Here is an 11,464-nt window from a genome sequence, read left to right on the forward strand (position 1 = left end):
TAACGCGATATGATAATGATTATATTAAAATTTAAAGCGGGCTATTTGAAATGAGCTAATCAGAAACGAACGGTCGTGTAGCAATGTATGGTATGTTAATATGCGGTCATCGAGATCCCAACCGTACATATGGTAACAACATGGATCTAGTTGTCTCGGGATCTATTTGTCATCCTTTGATCAAAATGTGTCACTAGTAACTAGTAACCAGGTTAGGTAAATAAAAATGTATTTATCATTATCAACATTTATAAATTTATAATATTTGAGTTCTAACTTTTAACTAATAAATTAAATTTATCAAATTTGAGTTGTGACGAATATTTTACACAATATATATATATGAAGCTATTGGCCTGGTTTGCAAAATCCTCAAAAGTATACTATATTATAATCAGTGATGAAATAACTTTTGTTGTAATCAAATTTTTTATTTTTTTTTTTAACAAATATAATTTATAGTCTCTTGCGCTACACGTGTAATATACTATTTTTGTTTTATAACACTAAAAATAAAAAAGGTGTGCAAGTATGTAAAGAAATTGTAAATTCAATACATTAATCGCTCCGCTTAGAATCTCAGAAATACATGCCTACAAATGTTGTATTTTAAAAAATATTGTTGAGCTTCTAATTAAAAATTAAATTATACAATACCTAGATAATAGGTTATTTTTATTAACTCGTTTGTTACAATCATTGAACTACAACTAAACATTAGAGCGTCACCCATTTCACTCCCTTTTTTATTTGAATTCCATTTCTTATTATCTAATTGTAATTATTTTAAACTTAATTGTATCATCTATTTATAAGAAACCTTGTATTAAATACTAAATGTATAAAAAAATTAAATAATATAAGTTAAAATATGCCAATATAATAACTATACGAGTACAACACTTAACAGTTTTTCCAATAAATGAACTCGCAATCTCCTTCCATATGTTGTCCTTCAGCGTAGCGTCTTTAAAATCTGTTAAGCCATGGTCGTACAATGCTGGATGATTTGATACAAGCTCGCATAACTTAGATTCATCATCTCGCGAAAAATTCATTTTTATTACTTAATAATTAATAATAAAATGAAGACGACAACGTTCTACCTTTACGTGTATAACGATAAAGACGCGTACGGAAATTTCCGCTTCCCACCAATACTATTTGTCATGAATTATAAGCATAGACCGGATATTTTTACATTTTATACCTAAGTTATAAATGTTCGTAAACTCCTATAATAAGTATTTATTACCTACCTTGTTGGTCAATATCTTGTTATTTTTGTTCAACGATATTATTAACTTTTTATTTCAGTACAGGCAGTTGGTACCTTTTATAAATTTAGAATATTAGATTCCCTCTACCAGAAACGTGTAAAACTATTATAATATACTCTGTATGCAATAAGATAAATATAGTTAAAGTAATTACAATAATATAATAATACAAGTTCACAATACTGTCAACACTCCCAATTGGTATTAGATAATACGATTAAACTAATTTATACATGTTTTCAATATACCTAATTAATGTTACAGGAAAATAGGTCTATATGTGTAGCATTAGTAATTAGGTACCAATTGACATGAGTATGTTTGTAGGAGAATCTAGAACATAATTGGTTTTTATATTCTTTAAGATAATTAAGTGATTGTTTCTAGTTTTAGCAATACTAATTTTAAAATTAAAGTTTTCTAATAAAGGACCACAATCTATTTCATTGTTAAGTAATTTATACAGAAAATTTTTATTTTTTTATTTTCATAAAACAATACAAAAAATTATAATATATCTTTAAAACGATTTGTACAATTTTCAAGTCAAAATACATTCAAATTTAATATTGATACCTATAATAGGCTATAGTAGCTAAAATATTCTATACTTTCATATTTTAATATGATTAATATGTTATAGGTAGTTTTACCATTAATAGATTTTATTTTCTAAGAAAATTTAAATGTTTATGAGGTGAATACAATTTAAAATTATTAATAACTGTGTGAAGTTGTCTATATTTTAGTAGTTTTTTTTGCAAATTTTGGAAAAGTATTGTGAATTTCGAAAATATGCACCTACAATATATATTATTATGTACCAAGTTGTGTAATTTTGGATCTATAGATACGACGCTGATTGCTGGATATAATTTTTGAGATGGGATTTTTAATAAATGCAAACTAAATTATTTTTTTTATCATTCGTTTTTATGACGCCCCCTAAATTCATAATAATTTGGGCGCCCTAGAGTACTTGCCCCACTTCTCCTTTTTTACGGCTATGGAGGTGGGAGAAATATTATAGACGGTCGCTGCAGTCGACTGCATTGACTGGTCCTAGCACCAGTCGCTGCAGTCGATCGCACGCGGCTCGTGCGTCCGTCGCATGTACGAAACCGGCTCCATAAGATTATGTACATACACTGCTGCAGTCGACTGCAGAAACGAAAACGCACCTTAATAAGAATATTACTTTTATACCGTAGGTAAATATAGAACAATATTGAAACACCAATATTAGGTATAATATTTTAATATTTATTATAATTGTATATTACTCTAAAATAACAACAATTTCTGTAATAACTGCTCGGCAAAGTGGACAAACTAATCTATCCAATCCTTCGAAACATTCACCACACAAACAGACATGGTTGCATGGCCTTAGCACAATATTTGATCCAGCTCTCATGCCTGCCACACACACCACAATTTCTCTCATGTTTTCAACTGAAAAATAATTTTTAATTTTTAAGTTTTAAGTATTATAATATCATATATTAGGTATTTATTTGTTTATTCATTAATTTGTATAAATGGTCAAATATAATAAGGGAAAATGGCTTATAAGCAATGTACATAATATGTCATAATATGACAATGCGTATGTCTTCTAATAAAATTTCCTTGGGTGTCCTTCACATCATAATAATAATATAGTTATTATTCATTAAACATATTTATGTTATCATTTATATAATACTTCCACAATTTATCTGGCATAAGACTTTGCCAGTTATGTATAATTTATAACTAATAATATTTGAAAAATTACAAACAGAGAAATTGTGTACAATTTTAAAATTTAGTAGAGACAATTTAATTTATAAATCAGGCATAAGACTAAAGTTCAAGTGTATAATTTATAACTATTAACTAATAATATTTGAAAAATTACAAATGAGTGAAAATGTGCAGTTTTAGAAATTAATAGAGAAAATTTAATTTATCAATCTAACGCTTATTAATTATATGTAAATACATGTTTACTTTTTAAATATTAGATAATATTTAGCAGAATGTTTAGTCTGTGGGTAAAATTGTAGAAGACTAGCATAACATTTTATATTTAAAAATATATATACCTTCATCATTTGATCTTATTATATTTATGTGAGGAAAATCATTACCTAATCGGATTTATTATTTGTTGTTGTTGATCAAATTCGAATGTTGGCCATACCAATGGTTCTAGAATAAGATATATATTTTATAATTTTTATCTTATGTAAAAAATTGTTTAAAAAAATTTAAATCATTACCAATATTATCCACCACGTATGGTACAATTTCATTATCTAGCTTTAAAGCATAAAAATATTATAAGAGAATAAATTATATAAGAAATTTAAATTACCCATTGATAACTAAATAATATTTCAAAATCTAACCTATTACTAGTCAGTATATTAACCTTCAACATTATGTTCCTGAAACTCATGCCAAATATCATCCGGCATTGCATCTTCTTCTGCGTAAATGGGCAATGGCAATAATAATGGCAAGTTGTAATGTCTCAGAACTCCCCGGAAGAATTCTGGTGGTGACTCATTTCCAATTATCACGCGATCTCTTGGTTCTAGAATTATTTATTTATTTATCTTATGGCAAAAAAGTAATACAAAAAAAATCCATGATTACCAATGTTGTACATCATATTCACAACCAGTTCGATGATTGGTTCAATAGCCTGTGCTTGTTACTCTAAAATATTAAAAATTATTATATAATTTATCTGAGAAATCTATATTTTAATTAATAATAAACAGTAATATAATAAAACTATAAGAATTATAATATTCACCTTCATTGTAAACATTAGGGCGCTCTACTCCAAAATTTGGCGTTACATGTTTAGTGTAACCCAAGAACTCTGCTACACTAAAACGATTCTGTTCGAGTTTTGTTAGGCCCAAGGTTATTTTTATTTTTTTCGTCCTGTTCTTTGCTCGCACGTGGCCTAGGTTACCGGACTTCTATACCATCTACTGCCAACCGGTAATCATTCACGATTCCATGAACGTGAGTAATGAGGTTTTCTGACGATATAACATTTTTTTAAATTAAAATGATGTATTATTAAAAAACTATTGATTGTTTATTAAAATCAACCCTATTCAATGTTTACCTAAAAATAACCATGGGCTTGGATTAGGATTTTGCATCTTCGTCATTAGATTCCTATGGCTAATTTCTAAAATATTATTAGTTCGTCTGTTTTGATGGGTTACTGACAGCATCTCAGCAAAAATACCTGTACAAATTATAATAGTAAAATAACTGTAGCTATGGTAAAACTATAAAATATATTATTATTACATTTTATAACCAATTATGAGCAAAAAGTAGTGTTATCAGGATGTATTCAAATGAGCTGGGGACGAACAATTTTTCTTAAAATAAATAACAAGTGGCAGCTATAAGCCAAATATTTATCAAAATGTTGATACTTAAATACATTTGATACTATTACACTTTTCAGGCGGGTGGAGTGAGGATTCCCTTTTCATACTTTTTTTGGATTTAAATTGGTTTGTTAAATCTGAATGTCTAATAATTTGAAACATTGTACATACATTTTTCGTTAATCTACCAAGTACTCAAAAAAGAAATTTTAAAATCCTTTCAGAGATATTAATCAATATTTCCTTTAAAATAAATAATCATTATAATAATATCAGAAATAAAGACTCATTTTATATTAATGATTAATAATTATTTCCAAAACTATGTGCATGTTCACTTGTCATTATTTTATTATGCATAAGAAATAAAATTAATAATGTAAAACTTTTTATATCTATACCAATATTATAAAGTATAACAATTTGGATGTTTGTAACAAAAAAAACTTAAAAACTACTGGACCGTTTCAAAAATTCCTTCATCATAAGAAATCTACATTATCTCCAAGTAACATAGGCTAATTTAATTTTTCCCGGTTCAACCTAGAGAGGTGCTCTAACAAGGATTTTGAGATTTAAGATGGAAATGTTTGTTTGTAAATGGTTGCTATTATTATTATTATTAAAAGCAATAGCAACTTTTTATAAATAAACATTTCCAACGTAAATCTCAAAAGCTGATTTTAGTATGGTTAGGTTAGGGTTTCAGCTATTATGTTACTTAGTAAATAAAATAGTTATTATGATTGAATATAATTTTACACCTGTATTTGATGTTTGATCAACAGAACCCAAATAACAGCTGTATTAAAAATATGTGCAGTTTACATTTAACAAAGATTAAGAAGAGGTAAATCCACAGGTATTTAATTTGTCACGGGCAACACCGTACAGGATCAGCTAGTTCATAAATATTATTTGTTTATACTTTCAAATTACCCTTCAACCATGTTCTTCAATAATACTCCAGGAATTTATGTAAGTATACTTTCATTTTCGGTTTTTCCAATATAATCTTGAATTTCCGTACGATACATCCTTCTGATTTCATCAAAACCTTCATCCAGTTTTTGATTTGGCAATAACCATTACCATTCAAAATAAGCCATGTACTTTCCTATTTTATCTGTACAAATTCGTTAGTCCTAAAAATTATTTCAAACAATTTATAAATCATTTTGTATTTTTGTGATTAAATAAAAAATTACAAAAATATTATATATATTATTATTTTATCTATTCAATTTTTTAATCTGTTATACATAGGTATTCTAAAATTTTATCTAGTTCTTGTATTTTTCGCCATACACTTTGTGATGAGTGAAACCAACACCCTACAACTCTGGCTGTTAGAAAAAACTGTATGTATGACATTGATAGAAGCTCGTTCATAGTCTGTCATAACAGTAGTCGATTGCCAAGTAGGTTCAATAGTCGTCTTGATGTATAAAAAATTAGTTTTATATGCTTGTTCAGTTTTCCTAGACATCAGTGCATACACTAAAGGAAAACCCTAAATATATATATATATAAGTAGTAACTTTATTGTTTTTTTAAGTTTTTATACCAAAAATGGAATTTAATAGTTATTAAATTAAAATCATTGCATCTAGAATACCCATTTTACTGGTTTACAGTACCTGTGTTTCATTGTGTGAAAACAAGCTAACAGTAGGTACCCAGTGGGCGTAGCCCAGGAATTTTTTAGGGTGGGCTAAGTATACAAATACAATATGTCTTTTATTTTACGCTTTTTTATTTTTGTATTAATCTTGATAAAACTCTAAGGTCAACACGGTCAAAGGGCGGGGGGGCTATAGCCCCCTTAGCCACCCCCTAGCTACGCCACAGGTAGGTACAATACAAATCTATTTCTCAGGCATTAGATTATTTACAGATAATCTTTGGTATGTTTAAATAAATATTCTGTAATTAAAAAGTTATTTGTAAAGTATAATAGGTACTGATGTATTATGTTTCTGTGCATGAGTTGAATAATTGTTTTATTTTACTGGTTTTATAATATCCCCTACAAGATTATGTTCAGATAGTAATTTAAAAAACTTGAATTCTTTAAAGGAAATTCTCATTATAAAATGTAATATTATATAATAGCTAATAGGGTTATACAGTTGGTTATCAGTAGCCGTCGCGAATGGTCGTTAACCGCGTCTCTGCCTGTGCCACATATTACGCGTCAAAAAAGCAATCCGCATGTTCCCTAGTAGTGGGACTGGGTCCTCCGGGACCCAAAAATCTACCAAACCCATCAAGCGTTCAAGTAATACTGCTCTATCACCTCCCAGTACAAACAAAAATCGTTACTCACCTCTATCAAACTTAAACGAAGACGACAACGATGATAATATGAGCTTAGTAACTCAAAGTGACGGTGATGAAGCTAGTCAATCTACTGAGGTTAGTCAAAAAATACCACCTATTTATGTACACAATATAAAAGATTTCGAAAATTTTCATAATTCACTAACAAAAGTTATTCACACCAGGTTAAAAGATTTTATAAATAGCGCAGACACTATTCCTTAATTCCAATTTGGATTTAGATCGAACCATTCAACAGTTCAACAACTGTTTCGTATAACAGAGCATATCAGCACCTCCTTTGAAAAGCACTGTCACACGGGTGCCGTCTTTATTGATATATCAAAGGCCTTCGACAAAGTATGGCACACAGGTCTTATGTACAAATTAAAAAGTATAAAAACACCAAAATACTTATTCTATATTATTAAATCCTTTCTTTCGGACAGACAATTTTCAGTAAAAATAAATGACTTTCTCTGACCTCCAGCCTATCACTGCCGGTGTACCCCAAGGATCCAAGCTGGCCCCATACGACAATTTACAGCGAATCCAGGAACATAGAAGCGGTAACTCACAACCTACAAAGCCACTTAAATGCATTATCAGATTGGTGTAAAAACTGGAAGATTCAAATAAACGCATCAAAAAGTACAGCAATCATTTTCAGCCTTCGTCGCTACTCCGCACCACCATCATTAAAATTCGACAACGTGCCTATACCGTGGAAACCAGCTGTAAAATACCTCGGAGTCACACTTGATAAGAGGCTGACCTGGGGGCCTCACTTATCAACTAAACTAAAACTAGCATATCAACGTCTATCGATGCTATTTCCAATAATAAATAAAAAATCAGTCATTCAAAAATATGTTCAATCCTAATATACAAGCAACTTCTACTACCATTAATAACTTATGCTTGTCCAGTATGGGTGAATTGTTCGGCTACACACCTAAAAAAAATTCAAATATTTCAAAACAAAGTACTAAGAATTATTACAAATGCTCCGTGGTTCATTCGGAACGAAAATATTCACAAAGACCTCCAAATTGTTAAAATTGAAGATCTTATACGCACACTATCAAAAAAATTCCATACTTCATTACTCAACTCAACAGGCTCACTTCACTACAATCTCCATATTCATCCACCACTCCAACGACGTCTAAAACGTGGTCGCCCTCATGACCTCATTATTCAAAATCAACCTCGAGTCTAATTGTACATGTTATAATTGTTTTGCATTTATATAGTAGCTCAAGTATCTGTTACCATACCACCGTATTCTTATTGTAATACTAGAATATTTATTTTATTTAGTTTTATTTAGCTAATTGTAGACATCTGTACATTCTTATATATTTATAATTATCCTCTTAAAATAGCTACAACCTAAAATTGTCTTTTATCCATAGATATAGATAGCCTGCAACGGCTAGGAATGTCTTATTTTATTAATAAATATAAAAAAAAAAAAATAGGGTTATAGGTACATAAACTAGTTTAATTATGCCATTTATTTTCATATTACTAACGAAAATATTATATAAATATTTAAACATTTATTTAAGAATATATGATGTACTTACCCTTTTATTTAAATAATGTATTCTATAATTTATATTTTTAGATACATTTTTATAGATACTAAAAAATTATTTAATGTAATTTTTTTTGGTTCTTAACAAAACTGTTTTAAGTAACTTATATTTGTTATGCAATTTAAATATATGGCTTGTATATGTAATATTATAATATAATATTATTTAATATTTAACATTTAATGTTCCTTCATTTGTCATAAAATGAAAAATGTGTCTTCATTTTATTAACGTCTCTTTAACAATGCGACTCTCTTCAAAAAATTGTGGTTCCCAAAATTAAGATTAGAACAAAAACAACATTGTGACTACAAATTTAAATGCACTAATCGTAGTGACCAAACTAGAAGCTTTAGAAGAAGTGTCTCGATCTGAGTCAGGCGATGATGATAGGTGATTTAATGTTTTAATTAATGCCTTAAATTTTTCATAAATCACAATTATAGCTCTGTCATGGGATGTCCACCTAGTCGTTGAAAAATGCTTAAACAACGCAATCTCATTTTTGGATACAATTTTTTTTGGTAGTCTACAAATAGTGGAGTCCTTTTTCGTGCTCGCATAAAGTCATTTACTGATTGAACGTCACCAAGTAATACTTTAGTTTCTGTACAGCAGTCACACATGTCTACTATAACCAGATTAAGCTGATGCGCAAAACACCAAATATATAGAGCATTTGGATTTTCTTGTTGGATTCTCGTCCGTAGGCCAGAATATTGCCCTTGCATCGAGGCGGCACCATCATACGCCTGAGCACATAATTGAGTCTTCCAATTTATTTGATATTTTTCTGTAATATTAGGAAAACATTGAACATTCCTAATCCAGATGCATCCAAAGTTGTATCTAAGGCAATAAGGCGTTCTTGTATTTGACCTTCTTTATTTATATACCGAATAACAAAATACATTTGTTCTAATTTGGCAACATCAGTTGTGGTATCAATAATAATGGCAAAAAGTCCAGCCTGTTGAACCTCTTTTAATATTTTGCAACGTATTTGTTCAGCTAATATCTTAAGAAGACAATTTTGAGTATCATGTGACATGTATGTTAGTCTGTTTTTCTTCTTGTTTTGAATTTTATTCAAATGGTGCTGAATAACAGGATGGTACTGGGAGATTACTTTTAAAAGTTCTTAAAAATTACCTTGATTTATTGATAAAAAAAACTTTCATCATGACCTCTAAAGGCAATATTTTGTCTACCCAAGTATAGTAATACATCAATAATTACTTTTAAAATTTCTCGATTTTCGCATACCTTTCTGTTTGCTGAGTGAACTATCTGTGCATCGATACGATTGTTGTTTGCATATAAACCACGACTAATTTCTGCTTGAAGGTGTTCAATTGCTGTTTCATGATTTTCTATATTCCTTTTCATATTTCGAAAATCTTGATTTCCTTCTGAGGCAAAAGAAGAACGATGAGCTTTTGGTACGCCAAACAGTTTACAAGTTATACAAAAAACTCTATTTAATGAAACAGAATATGATAACCATGACCGTTTTACAACTGCACCATCAAATAACACTTTGTTGTAATAACTCTCATGAAAACATCTTGCAATTCTTGAAACATCAAATACTTTTGGAAAGCCATTTGCTAAATCTAATGGTGATGGTTGACAAGCACCGATTCCATGAAAATAACTTCTCATAGAGTCAGACATTTTAGATGGCCAGGTTCCTGGATCATTTTCATTTTTATGGCCCGAAATTACAAGTAACTGGTCTATAACATTGTTGAATTTATTTTATTAAAACAAACATATATTTTAACAATAAACAATTTACAAGAAAATACACATTACCTTCAATAATATCGTTTCCAAAGTCAATTTCAGAGTTTTTACTACTTGAAGCCAATAATAACTGGTCTATAACATTATTCAATTTATTTCATTAATACAAAAATATTTTTTTAACAATAAACAATTTATGAAAAAATACACATTACCTTCAACAATATCGTTTCCACTGTCAATTTCAGAGTTTTTACTACTTGAAGCTGTATGTTCATGAACTAATAATTTTTACACAAAATAAACTATAAATATTATATATTATAATCTATAAAAATGTACTATTTACTTTCACCTCATTTAATCAATATCCATAAGCAAAATGTATTTGTTTTACAAATGTTATACAAATACAGAACTATAACATAATATTCATGCAACAGTTTACATTTTGAATAAAGCAATAGTGCAATACAACACAAATTATTAAGGTATGTACACACGAGCGCACATTGTGTGGCGAACAAAGTGAGCACCTTCGAACACAAACAAGCTCGCATGAGCATGTGGAAGAACGTATTCTTTCGTGTGGACATAGTGCGTCGCACACACATCCCATGCGTGGTTATTCGACCAAATCCCGGATTTTTCCCTGCGCATTTTTCAGTAGTAGACTATACGCCATGCGAGAATGTAATCGAGTTTACTTTATGTTTAAAGGTGCTTACATTTTAATTGAACTAAGTAATAAGTTATAAAATCTACATTTTTTTAAACTGAAAAGTGGAAACGTAAATCGTGTTTTTTGTTGTTTAATCATGAGTGATCAATTACAAATTGCAAGTGCAGCTTTCATTGTAATGTGTGAGCTTGCGAAAAAGAGAGAAAAAAAATGTTCGTAAAAGACGATGGTGGATGTCACAAATTTATAGAGATAACGAAGATAGAGGCTCCAACATGATAAACAGTATTAAAAATGACGTAAATGTATTTCACTTTCAAAATTTCACCAGAATGTCTTCAGAAGATTTTGAAAAAATAATTTGCCTTGTTGGCCCACTTATATACAAACAAAATACTAATATGAGACCTGCTATTA

The sequence above is a fragment of the Acyrthosiphon pisum genome, chromosome X, assembly GCF_005508785.2.
Source record: "Acyrthosiphon pisum isolate AL4f chromosome X, pea_aphid_22Mar2018_4r6ur, whole genome shotgun sequence".
NCBI classification, from domain to species: Eukaryota; Metazoa; Arthropoda; class Insecta; order Hemiptera; family Aphididae; genus Acyrthosiphon; species Acyrthosiphon pisum.